A 22,044-nucleotide genomic window follows, 5' to 3' on the forward strand; every position below is an offset into this window, starting at 1 on the left:
AGGATTCATTTTCGATTCTCTTTATATACAGAAGATCAGTTTAGCATACATTAAGTAAAGATTTCAACAGTTTGCTCCCACACAGAAACATAAAGTGAAAAATAATAGATGATTTATTAAATGATGATGAAATCAGATCAGACCTATTGTCATGTTTAATCCCAGTGAGAGTCAAGTTGGGAATTGATAATTTCTTCTCCTTCTCCTTCTCCCTCCCCCTCCCCCTCCCCCTCCCCTCCCCCTCTCCCTCTCCTTCTTTTCTCCTTCTTTTCTTCTTCTTTTCTTCTTCTTCTTCTTCTTCTTCTTCTTCTTCTTCTTCTTCTTCTTCTTCTTCTTCTTCTTCTTTTTTTTTTACAGAAGATCAGTTTAGTATACATTAAGTAAAGATTTCAACAGTTTCCTCCCACACAGAAACATAAAGTGAAAAATAATAGATGATTTTTTAAATGATGATGAAATCAGATCAGACCTATTGTCATGTTTAATCCCAGTGAGAGTCAAGTTGGGAATTGATAATTTCTTTCTTTTTTTTTTTTTTTTTACAGAAGATCAGTTTAGTATACATTAAGTAAATATTACAACAGTTTTCACCCCCATAGAAACACAAAGTGAAATATACTGTTTGAGTACTCGTTATAGCATTAAGTCTCAATGTACAGCACATTAAGGACAGAGATCCTACATGAGGAGTAAGTGCACAGTGACTCCTGTTGTTGACTTCACAAATTGACACTCCTGTTTATGGCATCAGTAATCTCCCTATGCAGCAGTCATGAGTTTCCAAGGCTATGGAAGCCCCTTGAGTTCTCCGACTCTTATCTTGTTTAGACAAGGTCATAGTCAAAGTGGAGGTTCTCTCCTCCCTTCAGAGAAAGGTACCTCCTTCTTTTTTTTTTTTTTTTTTTTTTTTTTTTTTTTTTTTTTGATAGGCAGAGTGGACAGTGAGAGAGAGAGACAGAGAGAGAAAGGTCTTCCTTTGCCGTTGGTTCACCCTCCAATGGCCGCCACTGCAGCCGGCGCACCGCGCTGATCCGATGGCAGGAGCCAGGATCCAGGTGCTTTTCCTGGTCTCCCATGGGGTGCAGGGCCCAAGCACCTGGGCCATTCTCCACTGCACTCCCTGGCCATAGCAGAGAGCTGGCCTGGAAGAGGGGCAACCGGGACAGAATCCGGCGCCCCGACCGGGACTAGAACCCGGTGTGCCGGCGCCGCAAGGTGGAGGATTAGCCTATTGAGCCACGGCGCCGGCTAAGTACCTCCTTCTTTGAAGACCTGTTCTTTCCACTGGGATCTCATTCACAGAGATCTTTCTTTTTTTTTTTTTTTTTTTTGCCAGAGTGTCTTGGCTTTCCATGCCTGAAATACTCTCATGGGCTTTTCAGCCAGATCGCAATGCCTTTAGGGCTGATTCTGAGGCCAGAGTGCTGTTTAGGACATCTGCCATTCTATGAGTCTGCTGAGTATCTCGCTTCCTATGTTGGGTCACTCTCCCCTTTATTTATTCTATCGGTTAGTATTAGCAGGTACTAGACTTGTTTATGTGCTCCCTTTGACTCTTAGTCCTTTCATTATGGTCAATTGTGAACTGAAATTGATCACTTGGACTAGTGAGATGGCATTGGTACATGCCACCTTGATGGGATTAAATTGGAGTCCTCTGGTATGTTTCTAACTCTACCATTGGGGGCAAGTCAGCTTGAGCATGTCCCAAATTGTACATCTCTTCCCTCTCTTATTCCCACTCTTATGTTTAACAGGGATCACATTTCAGTTAAATTTCAACACTTAAGAATAACTGTGTATTAATTACAGAATTAAACTAGTCATATTAAGTAGAACAGACAAAAAAAAACTACTAAGAGGGATAATGTATTAAGTTGTTCATTAACAGTCAGGGCTATGCTGATCAAGTCACCGTTTCTCATAGTGTCGATTTCACTTCAACAGGTTTCCTTTTTGGTGTTCAGTCAGTTGTCACCGATCAGGGAGAACATATGGTATTTGTCCCAGGCTTCCACCAGCACCTGCAGCCTGGAGCTCTGTTTCTCAGGCCTCCTGGCTCAACTTTGCATAACTTTGAAATATTTTAGGGCACTACTGAGATATGCTGAAAGCATGTGACAAACACCCAGGGATGCATCACCACTTAGGTGGTGGTTAAATTTCACTTTGAGGCCTCCTCAGAGGCCAAAGATCAGGGTCGGCAGCCTCCACCTTCCAGCCCAGCCCCTGCTGCCGCCTTCCAGCTTTAATGTCCATAGGGCAATGTCAATTCTTGCAGAACTGGTCTCTCTTCATCTCCCTCTTGGGTGCTCTTGCCTCAAGCCTGGCTGTCATCTCTGACTCCTTCATATCCTTGCTCCCATGAGACTAACTTTAATGCCTGTATGTATTTCAGCCTCAAAATACATCTTTATGAGGGACTGCCATGATCCTGTCTGCCTCTGAGGACCAGCTGCCACTCGGGCCCCTCTCCTCACCCTGAGGGCTCCTCTATGAACACAGGAAAAGTCACCCCACTCAAGCAGAGCAGCCCTTGGATGCATGGGTGACACGGCGAGCAATGTCTGCAACTATAGACTTAGAGCCATTGTGCTTGGACACACTCGGCTCTGTGTTGGAGCTCATTGATCGGGAATCAGGGCAAGTTCAGGTTAATTCCCAGCACCCTCTAGGTCAGCCTCACTTGTGCAGTGAGCAACCTGTGGTACCTGGGGGCACTTGTGTCACTTGGTGCTGCATTTTCCTGTGGGGATATCTGCTTCAAGTCCTTCTTCCTGCCATGATTCTCCACATACAGCCACAGACATACCTTTAAGCTCACACACGCACACAAAACACACACATATGCATAGAACAAACACATGTGCACACATGCATATAGCCATCAACAGGAACATGCATAACATATTTTACTTATTTCAATTTCTAAGAGTATCCAGGGATTCTCATTACTCTGGGGATAGATCCACACTCAGCTGGACATGGGTCTTGCCTGGCAGATCCCTGCCCTCCTCTCCCCGAGAGGGGCCACATCAGCCATCATTCCCTACACGTCTTGTCTTAACACTGCCCCAGGGTCCTCAGCCTGAGAAGCTCCCCTCACTCTGCCTGCTCAGGCCCACTTTGTCCTGTGGTCATGGCACCATGTCTTGTCACACTCTCTTGGAGGATCTGGTGCCATCTGTCCCCAGCCTCCCAACCCTTGTCCCAGCTGTGAGGTATGCCCGCCTGACCCCAGACCCCAAAGTTTCTGAGAGCTCCCTAAGATGCTGGCCTGTCTGAGGTGTCCCAAGAGCTCACATGGCACCTGCCACAAGAGGCCTTGCTTGAATCATCCACTGTGCCCATGGCTACAGGCAGCCACAGAATAGGATGCTGATCTGTGAGGTTGGGCAGAATGGCAGGACTGGTGTGAGCTCATGGTTACAAGGGAAGCCCCCTTCTGTAGCTCAGCAGTTGAGTGGAGGAGGGAGTGTCCTGTCTGTGTCTGCCTGTCTCCTGCTTGTCAGCATTGCTGGCAGCAGTGACACCTGCAGCATAGGAGGGCACCGGGCACAACTGCTGATGAGGCAATGAAGGAGTGGACCTGGATGCAGGGTGCTGAGTGCAAGAACTGCGAAGGGTAGATTTTCCTGGAGCAGGGAAAGCTTGGGTAGGGAGAGAAGGACCCTGCTGCTCAGCCATCAAAGGAACACAGCGCCAGTGCTGCAGTCTCCAAGTGTGTACAGGGACAAAGGTGCCATTTCAACAAAGGCAGGAAAAATGGTGGCCAGCCTTCCCCAAGGAGTTTCGCCTTTCCTGGTGATGAAAAAAAAAAAAATTAGACTGGGGCTCCCTGAGCTGTCACAGCCCAGCACCTTTGTCGGGGAACGGGACAGCCTGGCCAGCTGTGCCGCTCCCGACAAGAAGTTTAGTGCTGGGCTTTTTCCACCCTGCCCGTTGCTAATTGCAAGATCCTGTTTTGACTTTAAGCATCCTGTTATTGCATGTTTCCCACACTTAGTTGGTAACATGTTTTCCGTGAATGATATATATATATAAATAGGTGGACGGTGGGCGGGGGGAGTGAATGAACGCTGGTAAAAGACGGGGGAAGGAATGAACGCTGATAAAAGACGGGGAATGAATGAACGCTGGTAAAAGACGGAGGAGTGAATGAACGCTGGTAAAAGACGGGGGAGTGAATGAACGCCGGTAAAAGACGGGGGAAGGAATGAACGCTGGTAAAAGACGGAGGAATGAATGAACGCTGGTAAAAGACGGAGGAATGAATGAACGCTAGTAAAAGACGGAGTAATGAATGAACGCCGGTAACAGGCGGAGTTGTGAATGAACGCCGGAAACAGGCGGGAGTTATGAATGAACGCCGGTAACAGGCGGGAGCTGTGAATGAAGGCCAGTAGTAAGCGGGAGTGGTGAATGAAGGAGTTGTGAATGAATGCCGGTAACAGGGCGGGCGTTCGCGACATGTAACGCGAGTCTGCTGAAAAATAAAGTGAAGCTGAAAAGCCGATAAACGCGTCTGGTGTCTCCGAGGTCTCGCCGGCGTTAACCTATCCGGAAGGTGTACGCCTGCAACTGGTGCCGTGACTCGGATCGCTGCGATTCGGAAAGAAGGTAAGAAAAAAAACGTCTATAGACGGGAGTCTAGGGGAAAAAGCCTAGGAATACCGCGGTACAATGGGGAACACACAGTCCACCACGAAAATGCACCTATTGATTAGCCGCCTTTTAAAGGCAACGGGGACGCCCGTAAAGAGTGTAGCTGTGTGCAATTTTACGAGGATACTATATAAAACTTGTCCTTGGTTTGTTGAAGAAGGAGATTTATCACAGGTTCGGTGGAGACGGGTGGGACGTGAATTGCGAAACGCTGGAGTCGAGGAGGGAGTGATCCGCTTGTGTTATCTGATAGATACTGCTTTACAGTCGGAGGATGACCAGATCGGGGAACTCTTAGATGAAGGCTCCGAACTACTGGAGGAGCTCAGCGAAGACTCCCATGATAGTAGCGAAAAAGGAGATAGTATAGAGGAACAAAGGATGGAAGCAAGCGGAGGAGCCCGACCAAAAGCGAAACATCTGCAGACGCTGGGATCGCTTCCACTATACCCGGAGTTGCCCTTAATGCCCTCCGCTCCTCCTTACGAACTACCCCGTCATCCTATGCGCTGTTGCTGTTTTGCCGGCAATGCTTCCAGCGAGATGAGGCCCATAGTTTTAGAGTCTGGGCCGGAGAAACAGACTAGAAGGCAAATGCTTGAAAACGAAAGTGCTCATAATGATGATGAAGCCGCTTTTTTTATAAATACTGGGGATTCAACTCCCCACCCACCGCGGCGCCTGAAACCAAATTGGGCAGAGTTCTTTAACCCCCATCATCTCCACTCATCATGTTAAAACCTTAAATGACTTACAAAAATTGTGTGGAAATTTAAACTGGATTCGGCCTTATTGTAAAATGACTACTGAAGAAATGCACCCTTTGTTCCGACTTCTGGAAGGCAATGCATGCCTAAATTCACCCAGACAACTTACAAAGGAGGCAAAAGCAGTATTAAAAAATTTTGAACAGCGCCTTAAGAGCACCGCTATGCAGCGGTGTGACCCCACTATGCCCTTAAATATTTTGGTGTTCATACAAAGTCATTATCCCTATGCTTTACTCTGGCAAGAAGGACCATTGTTGTTTATATACCCACATAACCATATGCCCAGATCTATTACCTCCTATGCGGAGGCTATGGGAAATTTAGTTTTACAAGCCATCCACCGAGTCGTAGAAATTGCAGGGAGAAGACCACAGTCCTGCATTCTTCCGTTAGAGTCTGTAGTCATTCAGGAGTGGGCTAAGGAAACTTGGCAATGGTCCCACATCACCATCACCCTTGACATAAGTGTAGATAACCATTATCCCAATCATCCCTTTATTAGATTTTGCGACACGGTACCCTTACACTATTTTAAAAGAGTTTATTCTAATCCCATTCCCAAAGCACCCATAGCTTTTACTGATGGAGCAAAAGGAGGTACCGGGGTGGCTATTTTACAAGGTCAGGTGCATTATGCAGTTACTGCATCTCCCTCACCTCAACATGCAGAGCTAGCTGTAGTGGCTAAGTTATTAAATATGGTTGAGGGTCCTCTTAATATCGTTTCTGATAGCTTATATGTTGTTAATGCTGTTAAGAGGCTAGGCTCCCCTTAGTTAATATCCAAAAGTTCTACAGTGTTTCCTTATTTTGAGCTTGTTCAGCACGCTTTATTTAGGAGATCAGATCCCATTTTTATCACCCATATTAGAGCACATACCTCCCTGCCAGGTCCTCTCACTGCGGGAAATGCCCTTGCCGATCAACATTCCCACTTCCTTTTAGCTTGCACTGCCATGGAACAGGCAACAGAATATCACAAACTTTGGCATGTTAATAGTAAGACCTTAAGTATGAGGTTTAATATCCCTATTTGTAAAGCTAAATCTATTGTCCAAAATTGTGAAAAATGTGTTATTCATCAGCCTGTTACTATGCCTACTGGAGCTAATCCCCGGGGCCTTTATCCATGTCACATTTGGCAAATGGATGTAACGCATATCCCTGCCTTTGGCAAGCTATCCTGTGTCCATGTTACGGTGGATACTTACTCAGGAGTAGTTATGGCTACCGCCGCCGCCAAAGAGTCCACCTCCCATGTAATGCAACATATGGTACAATGTTTTGCTTCTTGGGGAATTCCTAATATAATAAAAACTGATAATGGACCTGCTTATACTTCTAAGGCTTTTGCTGAGTTTTTAGCAACTTTTCATATCTCTCATTTAACCAGCATCCCATATAACCCTACTGGACAAGCCGTTGTGGAACGCACTAATCTGTATCTGAAAAATTTTGTATTAAAACAAAAAGGGGGAATAGGGGTACTATCCCGTTCCCCTAAAGATATTCTCAACCTTGCCTTACTTACCATAAATTTTTTAAATAAAAAAGCTGATGGTCTCACCCCGGCAGAACGTCATGTAATCTTGGAACAGACCCCCAATAGTAATAAACCCCATGAACCGACAGAAGCTCAGCCACACGTTAGAAAAATGATTATGTGGAAAGACCCACAAGATAACAAATGGAAAGGCCCATACCCTTTAATAAGAAGGGTATGAGGCGCTGTTTGTTTTCTCCCACAGGAAGAAAAAAATCCAATCTGGACTCCAGAAAGACGGACAAGAACAATAGAGTGGCAAGATGATCGTGATCCTACTCCTACTAATAATGATGCCACTGTCACCGACAATGGCCAAGCTGGATGAGTATTGGGGTCTCTTGAGAGCCCTACCTCTCCCTCTCCAGTTGTGTGTATTTGCCTGAGAAGGACTTCTCTATGGCTGTTCAACACAGGAGAGACTTTGGAGTCACCGTGGTCGTCGTTGCAGTAATTGCGGCGTTATCAGCTTGTTAGGCCGCTATTGGCATGGCCGTGAGCCAAACCTCCACACTGTCCATACTTGATAGCATCACAAGATCTACCGCCCAGGCACTTGATGATATACTGCTATTCAGCTGTTGCAAGATTAGGCCTGGTTGGCATACCCTGTGTTATTCGATCTACTGCAGTTTGTGTTACCACCTACCCCTACAACCACTTTTCATTTGCCGCTAATCAGTCCCGTCTTTTGGGTAGCATGTTAATAACAGGATCAATTATTGTTCGGATCTTGCAAGGGCTGTTAATACGCAAATGGTGGTTAAACAAGCCAGCTAACATTCAATAACCAGTACCCCATGCAAAATGGACAGATTCAGGTGTGGCTGAATCTGCTGGAATGGTAGTCAAAGACGGGTAAGTTCTGAGAGGTCTTCAAGGCAACCTAAGACAGGGCATGAACGCTCCCTGCACACCTCATGTTCATGTGCCAATGACAGGTAAGCCCGATAGATGCTCTTGGTCACCTAAGACAGGCACAGTACCACTCCATTTTGCAAAGAAATAAGGGGGAGATGTCGGGGAACGGGACAGCCTGGCCAGCTGTGCCGCTCCCGACAAGAAGTTTAGTGCTGGGCTTTTTCCACCCTGCCCGTTGCTAATTGCAAGATCCTGTTTTGACTTTAAGCATCCTGTTATTGCATGTTTCCCACACTTAGTTGGTAACATGTTTTCCGTGAATGATATATATATATAAATAGGTGGACGGTGGGCGGGGGGAGTGAATGAACGCTGGTAAAAGACGGGGGAAGGAATGAACGCTGATAAAAGACGGGGAATGAATGAACGCTGGTAAAAGACGGAGGAGTGAATGAACGCTGGTAAAAGACGGGGGAGTGAATGAACGCTGGTAAAAGACGGGGGAAGGAATGAACGCTGGTAAAAGACGGAGGAATGAATGAACGCTGGTAAAAGACGGAGGAATGAATGAACGCTAGTAAAAGACGGAGTAATGAATGAACGCCGGTAACAGGCGGAGTTGTGAATGAACGCCGGAAACAGGCGGGAGTTATGAATGAACGCCGGTAACAGGCGGGAGCTGTGAATGAAGGCCAGTAGTAAGCGGGAGTGGTGAATGAAGGAGTTGTGAATGAATGCCGGTAACAGGGCGGGCGTTCGCGACATGTAACGCGAGTCTGCTGAAAAATAAAGTGAAGCTGAAAAGCCGATAAACGCGTCTGGTGTCTCCGAGGTCTCGCCGGCGTTAACCTATCCGGAAGGTGTACGCCTGCACACCTTGACCCTATGGTTGATGATTATCAAACATCCAGGTGTCAGCCAATGAGGCGGCCACCCAGCAGAGGTGGGGCAGGCCCAGAACAGTCCCTCCTGGATGCCAGGGACAGGCTGAGGGTCTGAGGCCATGCTGCACACGCTCAGCTCTGGAGAGCAGGTGAGAGGCTGGGGAGGGGGACAAGGCTGGGGCTCTGAGAGCAGGGTGGAGTCCTGGGGCCCGTGCTGGTGGTTGGAGGCGATGTCCTCTCATTAGGCTAAACATGGACAAATCAGGGAGGAGCCTGTGCTGAAAGGGGTGCTTGGGACACAGGATTTCTGCAATCATGGGCTTGGAGGGGGCCACAGGGCATGGGGCACAGAGGCTGCTGCACGGTCCAGCCCAGTGTGGCCAGGAGATGACAGGGAAATGAGACATGACGGCGGAGGACACGCTTTCAAGTGTGCAAGTGTTACATGTGCTAGCGCGTTAACTTCTCAGATCTTATTTTACCCTGTGGTACAGATGAGCCCGCTGCCTCACAGAGGTTGAGTGCCGTGGCCAAGGTCACATCGCCAGAACAGATGGTACAAGGATCCTGGGAGCACGGGACACTCACGTGGCTTCCTCTCTCTTCTCCAGGGCAGTAGCAGGAGTGCAGGGGCGCCCAGCTGTCACTCTGGACATCGACATTCAGACACAGACATCTCTCATGGCTTCTTATCACATCCGCAAATACCAGGAGAGAGACCGCAAAAGTGCCCTGGCCTTGTTCTCCCAGGGGATGGAGGAGCACATTCCCAGTGCTTTCCGCCACCTGCTGAGGCAGCCCCAAACCCTCCTGCTCTTACCTGGGGTCCCCCTCATCCTCCTCTTTTTATCTGGCTCCTGGCTCCTCGCACTGCTGGCCAGCCTTGCCATCCTCATGGTCCTGAGGCTTGCTGCCTCCTATCCCTGGAAGAAGTACGTGGCCCTGAGTCTGCAGTCAGACATGGCCGACATCACCAAATCCTACCTGCGAGGGAGTGGCTCCTGCTTCTGGGTGGCCGAGTCTGAGGGGCAGGTGGTGGGCACGGTGGGAGCTCTGCCCGTGCAGGATCCCACCTTGAGGGAGAAGCAGCTGCAGCTCTTCCATCTGTCTGTGGCCTTGGAGCACCGGGGTCAGGGGCTAGCAAAAGCCCTGGTCAGGACGGTCATCCAGTTTGCCCGGGCCCGGGGCTACAGTGAGGTCATGCTTGACACTACCACAGTGCAGACTGCTGCCCTGAGCCTCTACCAGGGCATGGGCTTCGAGATCAAGCACCAGTGCTACTTCCACGTGAGTGCGAGGCTGGTGGGTCTTTCTAGTGTTCGCTTAGTCTACCGCCTGCCTTCTTCTCAGGGAGGGGGCCTGTGTGGGAGCCAGGAGAGCATCGACCCTGCTGTGGTCACAAGCCCACCCTGATGTTTGAGTGCCATCAACAATAAAAGCTCTTTACTCTTGCAAGTATGAGTCCCACGTGTGTGGTGCTGGGAGGCATACGGGGCTGTGCTGCATTCATTCTACTTGGGGTGTTTCTGTTCCATTTCTCCTGCACCACAACAACTTTCTTTGAAAAATCAGCTGCCAAACGATAAGATGTGCAGGCTTCAGCTCCTGGGTCTGCAGAGAGTAGCTGAAGCCGAGCTACGATGGTCCAGCCCCTGTCGTCTCAGATTGCCCAGATGTCCTGGGTTGGTGATGGACAGGGTGGCTGAGCACCATTGTGTCCACCAGACTGGCCTAGGCATGGTTTGAGAAAGTTTCAGTTTACTTTATAAATAAATAAATTGGCTAATGGTTCCAGCTGTCCCCTTTGCCAGCAAGGTTCTCTCTCCTCGCAAGACCACCCCAGTTGTGTGGCTCCTCCAGGGCTCAGCTGAGGGGCAGGGCTGCCTGAAGTGAGGACTTCTGAGCCGGGGGTTGCCCTTCCCCCTGTGCCCTGGTGGCCACTGCTGCTCACTCCTTTGGGACTCCCAATGTGGACCCCAAACCTGTGGCTGCACAGTGCGCCTAAGCGGGTTGCAAATCCTCAAGCACAGGAATCCTGGCCTTACCAAAGATCTGCCCTGAGCATTCTCCATGGGGTTCCTCCCCAACGCTGCAGGGAGGTGGAGTTGTCCTAGTCTCTGGAGGCGAGTCGGAAGCTGAGGTTACATCGCCCTCTGCTGGCACCACCAAGACGCATCTGAGTTCTAACAGCCATGGGGAGGGGCTAGCTCACCCTGAGCAGCCCCACTCAAGTCCTGGGCCAAGTCCATATTCAGTGCAGTGAGTGGAGTTTTCTTGAAGCTGAGGTGCTCAGTGAGTACATCTCTGTGATCCGGGCGGAGGACCACCACTGGTCCTGGTGGTGGATTAGGGGACCAAGGAGCTATACTGGACCCCCAGACAGAGGCATTTCATGTGGCAGCTAAGAGTTTGCGTCTTGAAGTCTGAGACCAAAATGTGCTCTTTCCAAGGAGGGGATCAGGAGCAGCGTGGGTTTGCTGGGGGTGTGTGTCAAGGGAATGGGAAGCAAGGGGTCCTTGAGGCCCCACCCTCTAGTTGGTAACAATGGCTGGGGCTGATAAAGGCGGCCATCACCCAGTGTTGTGACTGTACCAATTGCCACCAAATGAACCAGTGAGAATGGGTGTTTATGTTGGGTCAATTTCACCTCCAACAGGGAGCACAAGGAGGCATTTCTAGCGCGCTGACACTCTGAGAGGTTAGAGACGATGGCGATGTGGAGGAGTTTCACGGGGGACGGAGCTGCTGCTGTGCCGAGGGCAGTGGGAGCTGCCGAGTTTCACCCCAGCGTAAAAACTGTCAACAGCAGTCTTGTGCCCTCTGCTCCCCAGCTCCTGGCCCAAGCGGGCCCCAGCCCAGGCCTCACCTCTTCTGCCTCCAAACTGGAGCATCTCAGACTCTCCTGGCCTCAGCGTCCCCCTGTGAGTAGGTGGGGGGTGATTGCTCTTTTGGTAAGACCAGTATTGGCATATGAAAATGCTACTGATTTTGTACGTTGATTTTGAGCCCTGTGACTTTACCGAATTAGTTTCTCAGTTCTAACAGCTTTCTGGTTGGGTAGAATGTCCAGTTTTTTCCATGTACAACATCATGCCACCTACAAACATCAATATTTTGATTTCCTCCTTTCCACTTTCGATGCCCTTTCTTTCTCTTCCAAAATTGCCCTTGCTACCACTTCCAATAGCTATCCAGTAACAGGTAAGAGTGCACCCCTCTGTCTTGTCCAGGCCATTCAGCACAATAATGGCTGCTGGTTTGTTTTATATAGCCTTTACAACGTTGAAGTGTGTTCCTTCTATACTTAGCTGTCACTTTTTTTTTCTTATCATGAAAGGACATTGAATCTTATCAGATGTTTTCTCTGCATCTAGGGAGACAATCATATGGTATTGTTCTTCATTCTGTTGATGTGACTGAAGACATTTATTGATTTGCAAACGTTGAGCCACCCTTACAATCAGGGATAAATCGATCGTGATGTATGGTGCTCTTGACGTAGCAAGGATTTGGGTAGCTAATATTTTGTTGAGAATTTCTGCATCTATGTTCATTAAAGTTATCGGTCTGTAATTTTCTTTTTGTGTTGTGCCTTTGGTTTGGTTTTGATAGAGTGATGCTGGCCTCAAGATTTTGGCAGCGTTCCATCCTTTTCAATATTTTTTAATAGACTGAGGAGTATTGGAATTCATCCCTCTCAAAATGTTTTGTAGAATTCAGTTGTAAAGGGGCTGGTGCTGTGGCGCAGCATGTTAAAGCCCCAGCCTGAAGCGCTGGCATCCCCTATGGTTGCCAGTTTGTGTCAATTTGTGTACTGGCTACTCCACTTCCGATCCAGCTCTCTGTTATGGCCTGGGAAAGCAGTACAGGATGGCCCAAGTCCTTGGGCCCCTGCACTGCATGGGAGACCCAGAAGATGCTCCTGGTTTCAGATCAGTTCATTTGGGTAGTGAACCAGTGGATGGAAGACTTTTCTCTCTCTCTGCCTCTACCTCTCTGTAACTCTGCCTTTCAAGTAAATAAAGAAATAAAATCTTACAGGTCTCCCATCAATGAAAAGTCCAGGTTTGATGGCTTTAAAACTGAATTCTTTTTTTTAAAAAAAAGATTTATTCTATTTATTTGAAAGACACTTTTAAAAAAATCTTTAAATTAACCTTTTAAAAAATAAAGAATTCAGAGGCTTAGACCACTATGCCACAGTGCCAGCCCCGATGGGAGACTTTTAAATACTACTTTAATCTCATTACTTGTTATGAGTCTGTTTCTAATTTCATACCTTCTTGATTTAATATTGGTCAGGAATTTAGCCATTTCTTCAAGGTTTTATAATTTGTTAGCGTATAGTTAGTTGTTCATAACAGTTTCTTATGCTCTTTTGTATTTCTGCGTTATCAGTTATAGTGTCTCCTGTTTTACCTCTAAGTTCATTTTTTAAAAGGGATTGTTGATTCGTTTATTTACTTGACATAGAGGAAGAGAGAAACAGAGTTTCCATCCACTGGTTCACTCTGTCCAATGGCCATAATGGCTGTGGCTGGACCAGACCAAAGCTGGAAACTGGAACTTCATCTGGTCTCCCATAAGGATGGTAGGGGCCCAATCCCTTGAGCCAACTCCCACTGTGTTCCAGGTGCATTATCAGGGAGCTGGATCAGAAGTGGAGCAGCTGGGACTCAGGACCTGAACTGGCACTCTGATATACGATGCTGGCATCGCAGACAGTGATATCACATTGCACCACAGCACACTTCCCATCTCTAATTTTTTATTTGACTTCCATTTTTTCCTTTGTCAGTCTGCCTTAAGGTTGTCTATTTTGATTTATTATTTTTAAAAAATTTTTTCATTTTGTTGACCTTTTGTCTTATTTTTTTGTTTCAATTTCATTTATTTCCTCTCTTATTCTTACTATTTCTTGCCTCCTGCTAATTTTGGAGTTTGGTTTGGTTTGTGTTTTTCTGTGTCAATGAGATGTATCATTAGATAGTTTATTTTCCATGTGGGTGGCAGGTGGCCCAAATACTTGGACTATCTTCCCCAGCTTTCCCAAGCACTTTAGCAGGGAGCTAGATTGGAAGCAGAGCTGCTGGGACTCAGTCTGGTGATCTGACACGGGATGCTGGCATCCCAGATAAAGATTTAACGTGCTGGGGCCGGCGCCGCGGCTCACTAGGCTAATCCTCCGCCTTGCAGCGCCAGCACACCGGGTTCTAGTCCCGGTCGGGGCGCCGGATTCTGTCCCGGTTGCCCCTCTTCCAGGCCAGCTCTCTGCTGTGGCCAGGGAGTGCAGTGGAGGATGGCCCAAGTGCTTGGGCTCTGCACCCCATTGACTCCAGGATAAGTACCTGGCTCCTGCCATTGGATCAGCGCGGTGTACTGGCCGCAGCACGCCGGCCACGGCAGCCATTGGAGGGTGAACCAATGGCAAAGGAAGACCTTTCTCTCTGTCTCTCTCTCTCACTGTCCACTCTGCCTGTCAAAAAAAAAAAAAAAAAAAAAAGATTTAACGTGCTACAACACAGTGCCAGCATCTCCCACAATTTTGATAAGCTGTATTTTCATTTTCAGCTATTTCATGAAATTTTCAGTTTCCTTTTTAATTTCGTCAGTGATCTACTGGTCATTCAACAACATGTTCAAGTTTCGTGTACTTGTCAATTTTCTATTATTATTATTATGATTGACTTCTAGTTTTTTCCTTTGTGGTCTGAGAAGACAACATGGTATGTTTCTATTTTTTAAATGTACTGAGACTTGATTTGTGGCCTACTATTGAATTATCCTAGAAAATGTTCATGTGCTGAGAAGAATGTGTATTCTGTACCTATTGGGTGAAATTTCTGTAAATGTCAGATCCATTTGATCTCTAATGTGGCTCCACTCTGATATTTCTTTGTTGGCTTTCTATCTGGATAATCTGTTCATTCATTAATGAGTGTTGAAGTCCCTCACTTATTGTACTGAAGTCCAGCTATCTCTTTAGGCCTATAATATTTCCTTATGGATCAGGGTGGTTTTGAGTTCATGGATATTTATGATTATTGTATCTCATTCTGAATCAGCCCTCTAATCAATGTATAATGTCCTTTTAAACAGTTTTTTAATTCAATTCTGTTTCACCTGATGTGAGTATAGCTACTCCTCCCTGTTTTGGCTTCCATTTGCATGGTATATCCTTTTCCAACTCTTTACTTTCAGTATATGCATATCTTTACAAGTGAAGAGCATTTCTGTAGGCAGCAAACAGCTACGTCTGTTTTTTCATTTCTCCTTTACTTCGGAAAGAGCTTCACTCGACACGATGTTCTTGGTGGGAGCCTTTCTCTATCGAGACTTTGGATATATCATCCCACTCTCGACTGCAAGAATTTTGATGAGAAGTCTATTGGATTATATTTTACATAACTTGATTTTTTCTCTCACTTTCTTTAGGCTTCTCTCTTTGTCTTTACCTTCTGAAACTCTGACTACAGTATGCTGTGGAGGTCTTCGTGCTTGTCTGGTTGAGGTACTCAGAGCTTCCAGGACCTGGATATTCATATCTCTTCCAAGACATGCAAAGTTTTCAACCATTATTTCGTTCAGCAGGTTCTCAGTGCCCTTTCCCTCCTTCTCCTTTAGGTACCTATGATACATGAATATTTACTCCCTTAATGGTATCCCAAAAGCCTCATAGGCCTCCTTCACTCTTTAAAATTATTTTCTCTTTATTTTTGTCAATTTGATTATTTCAAGGCCTTGTCCTCAAGATCAGAAATTCTTTCCTCCACTTCATCTATTTTGTTGCTGAAGCTCTCAATAGTGTGGTTTTATTTCATTAGTTGAAATTTTTCAGCTCCTCCTTGATAGGTGACAACTAACTGAGCACCAAAAAGGAAACCTGTTAAAGTGAAATGAACACTATGAGAAACGGTGACTTGATCAGCCCTCACCCTGACTGTTGATGAGCAGCTTAATATGTTATCCCTCTTAGTATTTTTTTTGTTTGTTCTACTTAATACTTTTGGTTGAATACTGTAATCAATACACAATTCTTCTTAAGTGCTGAAACTTAACTGAAAAGTGACTGCTGTTAAATATAAGAGTGGGAATAAGAGAGGGAAGATATGTGCAATTTGGGACATGCTCAAGCTGACTTACCTCAAACAGTAGAGTTAGAAACATACCAGGGGATTCGAATTCAATCCCATCGAGGTGGCATGTACCAATGCCATCTCACTAGTCCCAGTGATCAATTTCTGTTCACAATTGATCGTAATGATAGGACTAAGAACCAAAGGGATCACAGAAACAAGAATAGTGTCTGCAAATACTAGCTGATAGAATCAAAAAGGGAGAGAATGATCCAACATGGGAAGTGAGATACACAGCAGACCCATAGAATGGCAAATGTCCTAACAGCACTCTGGCCTCATAATCAGCCCTTAAGGCATGCGGATCCGGCTGAAATGCCCATGAGAGTATTTCAGGCATGGAAAGCCAAGACACTCTGGGGGAAAAAAAAAAAAAAAACCTAAATGAAAGATCTCCGTGATTGAGATCCCAGTGGAAAGAATGGGTCATCAAAGAAGGAGGTACCTTTCTCTGAAGGGAGGAGAGAACTTCCACTTTGACCATGGCCTTGTCTAAAAATGATCAGAGTCAGTGAACTCAGGGGGCTTCCATAGCCTTGGCAGCTCATGACAAGAGCCTAGGGTGATTACTGAGGCCATAAACAAGAGTGTCAATTTGTTAAGTCAACAACAGGAGTCACTGACCACTTACTCCTCATGTAGGATCTTTGTCCTTAGTGTGCTGTACATTGAGATTTAATGCTATAACTAGTACTCAAACAGTATTTTTCACTTTATGTTTCTGTGTGGGAGCAAACTGTTGAAATCTTTACTTAATGTATGCTAAACTGATCTTCTGTATATAAAGAGAATCGAAAATGAATCTTGATGTGAATGGAAGGGGAGAGGGAGTGGATAAGTGGAGGGTTGCGGGTTGGAGGGACGTTATGGGGGGGAAGCCATTGTAATCAATATTCTGTACTTTGGAAATTTATATTCATTAAATAAAAGTTAAAAAAAAAAGAAATTTTTCAGCTCAAAAACTTATTTTTAAACAATGACTTCCAAGTCTTTGTTAGATTTCCCACTCGTATTAGGTATTGTTTTCTTCATCTATGTTGCATCTCATTGAATTTCCATAAGATCATTGTTGAATTCTTTCTCAAGGCTTTTCAAAGATTTACTTCAAATCAGGATCTATTTCTGCAGAACTTTTTTTTTCTTTTAAAGAAAAGATTTGTTCAGCACCCACAGTTGCAGCACCCACAGCAACAGTCACTGAGCTGCCAGCACAGAAGGACCCTCCTCCAGTTCCCACAGGGCACACGAGGACCACTTCCTGGCCACCCAGCTGTGTGCGCTAAGAGACACCAAGTGAGGCGGCCTCGGGCTGGTCCTTGGAGACGGAGGCATTTATGGGCTTTGGCTGGCGCGGTGCCCCAAGAAGCCAAAGGGAAACGCCCGAGACCCCCGCCGCCCTCCACAGGGCGAGTTTGCGCTGTCCTGGACTCCTGCCCTGAAATTCCGCCACTTCCAGGTGCAGCGGGCCTGCTCGCTGCCCAGGAGTGCGTCCTGGCCCTGGCCCTGGCCCTGGCCCTGGGGGCTTCTGCTGGCAGATGGCTGCTTGCTGTCCCCTACCTCTGAACAGAATTCAGCAGCGGCCACACCACAGCTGCACAGGTCTGGCGCTTTGGGGGCAGAGGGAGGCTAGGTCGGAAAGGAGTCGCTCTGTGCCCCAGTCGGCTTTCTAGACTCCGGGGGTGGGGGGGATTCCCGCTCTTTCCACTCACCTTCCCAGCAAGATGGCGGCCGGGCCTGGCGCTGGCGCGCGAGCTGCAGGGGCTTTCTGCTCTGGCGCTGGCGGTCCAGTCTGTGCTGTCGGCGGGTCTCGCGGCTTCGCTCCTGACGTTTGCCCTCAGTCTGTCTCCTGGAACTCAATTCTTCCTTGTGTTCTGGCATTTTTCTGTGGCTGAAGTGAGTGAAGGGCCTCTCTAGTCAGCCACCTTGTAAAAAAATAAAATAATTTAAAAAAAGATTGCCCATGGCTGTGAGAATTGGATTCCTGCAGGTTAATTTAGCCAGGCTTCCACCAGCACCTGCAGCCTGGAGCTCTGTTTCTCAGGCCTCCTGGCTCAACTTTGCATAACTTTGAAATATTTTAGGGCACTGCTGAGATATGCTGAAAGCATGTGACAAACACCCAGGGACGCATCTCCACTTAGGTGGTGGTTAAATTTCACTTTGAGGCCTCCTCAGAGGCCAAAGATCAGGGTCGGCAGCCTCCACCTTCCAGCCCAGCCCCTGCTGCCGCCTTCCAGCTTTAATGTCCATAGGGCAATGTCAATTCTTGCAGAACTGGTCTCTCTTCATCTCCCTCTTGGGTGCTCTTGCCTCAAGCCTGGCTGTCATCTCTGACTCCTTCATAATCCTTGCTCCCATGAGACTAATTTTAATGCCTGTATGTATTTCAGCCTCAAAATACATCTTTATGAGGGACTGCCATGATCCTGTCTGCCTCTGAGGACCAGCTGCCACTCGGGCCCCTCTCCTCACCCTGAGGGCTCCTCTATGAACACAGGAAAAGTCACCCCACTCAAGCAGAGCAGCCCTTGGATGCATGGGTGACACGGCGAGCAATGTCTGCAACTATAGACTTAGAGCCATTGTGCTTGGACACACTCGGCTCTGTGTTGGAGCTCATTGATCGGGAATCAGGGCAAGTTCAGGTTAATTCCCAGCACCCTCTAGGTCAGCCTCACTTGTGCAGTGAGCAACCTGTGGTACCTGGGGGCACTTGTGTCACTTGGTGCTGCATTTTCCTGTGGGGATATCTGCTTCAAGTCCTTCTTCCTGCCATGATTCTCCACATACAGCCACAGACATACCTTTAAGCTCACACACGCACACAAAACACACACATATGCATAGAACAAACACATGTGCACACATGCATATAGCCATCAACAGGAACATGCATAACATATTTTACTTATTTCAATTTCTAAGAGTATCCAGGGATTCTCATTACTCTGGGGATAGATCCACACTCAGCTGGACATGGGTCTTGCCTGGCAGATCCCTGCCCTCCTCTCCCCGAGAGGGGCCACATCAGCCATCATTCCCTACACGTCTTGTCTTAACACTGCCCCAGGGTCCTCAGCCTGAGAAGCTCCCCTCACTCTGCCTGCTCAGGCCCACTTTGTCCTGTGGTCATGGCACCATGTCTTGTCACACTCTCTTGGAGGATCTGGTGCCATCTGTCCCCAGCCTCCCAACCCTTGTCCCAGCTGTGAGGTATGCCCGCCTGACCCCAGACCCCAAAGTTTCTGAGAGCTCCCTAAGATGCTGGCCTGTCTGAGGTGTCCCAAGAGCTCACATGGCACCTGCCACAAGAGGCCTTGCTTGAATCATCCACTGTGCCCATGGCTACAGGCAGCCACAGAATAGGATGCTGATCTGTGAGGTTGGGCAGAATGGCAGGACTGGTGTGAGCTCATGGTTACAAGGGAAGCCCCCTTCTGTAGCTCAGCAGTTGAGTGGAGGAGGAAGTGTCCTGTCTGTGTCTGCCTGTCTCCTGCTTGTCAGCATTGCTGGCAGCAGTGACACCTGCAGCATAGGAGGGCACCGGGCACAACTGCTGATGAGGCAATGAAGGAGTGGACCTGGATGCAGGGTGCTGAGTGCAGGAACTGCGAAGGGTAGATTTTCCTGGAGCAGGGAAAGCTTGGGTAGGGAGAGAAGGACCCTGCTGCTCAGCCATCAAAGGAACACAGCGCCAGTGCTGCAGTCTCCAAGTGTGTACAGGGACAAAGGTGCCATTTCAACAAAGGCAGGAAAAATGGTGGCCAGCCTTCCCCAAGGAGTTTCTCCTTTCCTGGTGATGAAAAAAAAAAATTAGACTGGGGCTCCCTGAGCTGTCACAGCCCAGCACCTTGACCCTATGGTTGATGATTATCAAACATCCAGGTGTCAGCCAATGAGGCGGCCACCCAGCAGAGGTGGGGCAGGCCCAGAACAGTCCCTCCTGGATGCCAGGGACAGGCTGAGGGTCTGAGGCCATGCTGCACACGCTCAGCTCTGGAGAGCAGGTGAGAGGCTGGGGAGGGGGACAAGGCTGGGGCTCTGAGAGCAGGGTGGAGTCCTGGGGCCCGTGCTGGTGGTTGGAGGCGATGTCCTCTCATTAGGCTAAACATGGACAAATCAGGGAGGAGCCTGTGCTGAAAGGGGTGCTTGGGACACAGAATTTCTGCAATCATGGGCTTGGAGGGGGCCACAGGGCATGGGGCACAGAGGCTGCTGCATGGTCCAGCCCAGTGTGGCCAGGAGATGACAGGGAAATGAGACATGACGGCGGAGGACACGATTTCAAGTGTGCAAGTATTACATGTGCTAGCGCGTTAACTTCTCAGATCTTATTCTGTACCCTGTGGTACAGATGAGCCCGCTGCCTCACAGAGGTTGAGTGCCGTGGCCAAGGTCACATCGCCAGAACAGATGGTACAAGGATCCTGGGAGCACGGGACACTCACGTGGCTTCCTCTCTCTTCTCCAGGGCAGTAGCAGGAGTGCAGGGGCGCCCAGCTGTCACTCTGGACATCGACATTCAGACACAGACATCTCTCATGGCTTCTTATCACATCCGCAAATACCAGGAGAGAGACCGCAAAAGTGTCCTGGCCTTGTTCTCCCAGGGGATGGAGGAGCACATTCCCAGTGCTTTCCGCCACCTGCTGAGGCAGCCCCAAACCCTCCTGCTCTTACCTGGGGTCCCCCTCGTCCTCCTCTTTTTCTCTGGCTCCTGGCTCCTCGCACTGCTGGCCAGCCTTGCCGTCCTCGTGGTCCTGAGGCTTGCTGCCTCCTATCCCTGGAAGAAGTACGTGGCCCTGAGTCTGCAGTCAGACATGGCCGACATCACCAAATCCTACCTGCGAGGGAGTGGCTCCTGCTTCTGGGTGGCCGAGTCTGAGGGGCAGGTGGTGGGCACGGTGGGAGCTCTGCCCGTGCAGGATCCCACCTTGCGGGAGAAGCAGCTGCAGCTCTTCCATCTGTCTGTGGCCTTGGAGCACCGGGGTCAGGGGCTAGCGAAAGCCCTGGTCAGGACGGTCATCCAGTTTGCCTGGGCCCGGGGCTACAGCGAGGTCATGCTTGACACTACCACAGTGCAGACTGCTGCCCTGAGCCTCTACCAGGGCATGGGCTTTGAGATCAAGCACCAGTGCTACTTCCACGTGAGTGCGAGGCTGGTGGGTCTTTCTAGTGTTCGCTTAGTCTACCGCCTGCCTTCTTCTCAGGGAGGGGGCCTGTGTGGGAGCCAGGAGAGCATCGACCCTGCTGTGGTCACAAGCCCACCCTGATGTTTGAGTGCCATCAACAATAAAAGCTCTTTACTCTTGCAAGTATGAGTCCCACGTGTGTGGTGCTGGGAGGCATACGGGGCTGTGCTGCATTCATTCTACTTGGGGTGTTTCTGTTCCATTTCTCCTGCACCACAACAACCTTCTTTGAAAAATCAGCTGCCAAACGGTAAGATGTGCAGGCTTCAGCTCTGGGTCTGCAGAGAGTAGCTGAAGCCGAGCTACGATGGGCAGTCCTGTCGTCTCAGATTGCCCAGATGTCCTGGGTTGGTGATGGACAGGGTGGCTGAGCACCATTGTGTCCACCAGACTGGCCTAGGCATGGTTTGAGAAAGTTTCAGTTTACTTTATAAATAAATAAATTGGCTAATGGTTCCAGCTGTCCCCTTTGCCAGCAAGGTTCTCTCTCCTCGCAAGACCACCCCAGTTGTGTGGCTCCTCCAGGGCTCAGCTGAGGGGCAGGGCTGCCTGAAGTGAGGACTTCTGAGCCGGGGGTTGCCCTTCCCCCTGTGCCCTGGTGGCCACTGCTGCTCACTCCTTTGGGACTCCCAATGTGGACCCCAAACCTGTGGCTGCACAGTGCACCTAAGCGGGTTGCAAATCCTCAAGCACAGGAATCCTGGCCTTACCAAAGATCTGCCCTGAGCATTCTCCATGGGGTTCCTCCCCAACGCTGCAGGGAGGTGGAGTTGTCCTAGTCTCTGGAGGCGAGTCGGAAGCTGAGGTTACATCGCCCTCTGCTGGCACCACCAAGACGCATCTGAGTTCTAACAGCCATGGGGAGGGGCTAGCTCACCCTGAGCAGCCCCACTCAAGTCCTGGGCCAAGTCCATATTCAGTGCAGTGAGTGGAGTTTTCTTGAAGCTGAGGTGCTCAGTGAGTACATCTCTGTGATCCGGGCGGAGGACCACC

The 22,044-nt window shown here is 48.6% G+C and overlaps 1 long non-coding RNA gene and 2 pseudogenes across 3 annotated transcripts; 2 read left to right on the plus strand and 1 right to left on the minus strand.

Moving 5' to 3' along the window:
- The first annotated feature begins 312 nt into the window (after positions 1-312).
- Positions 313-10,178, plus strand: LOC149128056 (N-acetyltransferase 8B pseudogene; annotated as a pseudogene). The gene is made up of 2 exons (XR_016230262.1): positions 313-8,872; positions 9,335-10,178. The product of XR_016230262.1 is annotated as an N-acetyltransferase 8B pseudogene (transcript).
- Positions 10,179-12,373: 2,195 nt separating this feature from the next.
- Positions 12,374-20,336, minus strand: LOC149128057 (uncharacterized). The gene is made up of 3 exons (XR_016230263.1): positions 20,202-20,336; positions 17,569-19,652; positions 12,374-15,606 (listed from the first exon to the last, which is right to left on the minus strand). It is a non-coding gene; the product is annotated as an uncharacterized LOC149128057 (long non-coding RNA).
- Positions 19,689-21,174, plus strand: LOC138848582 (N-acetyltransferase 8B pseudogene; annotated as a pseudogene). The gene is made up of 2 exons (XR_016230261.1): positions 19,689-19,866; positions 20,331-21,174. The product of XR_016230261.1 is annotated as an N-acetyltransferase 8B pseudogene (transcript).
- Positions 21,175-22,044: the final 870 nt, after the last annotated feature.

The sequence above is a fragment of the Oryctolagus cuniculus genome, chromosome 2, assembly GCF_051225735.1.
Source record: "Oryctolagus cuniculus isolate XC-2025 breed Fujian yellow rabbit chromosome 2, ASM5122573v1, whole genome shotgun sequence".
Taxonomy (NCBI): domain Eukaryota; kingdom Metazoa; phylum Chordata; class Mammalia; order Lagomorpha; family Leporidae; genus Oryctolagus; species Oryctolagus cuniculus.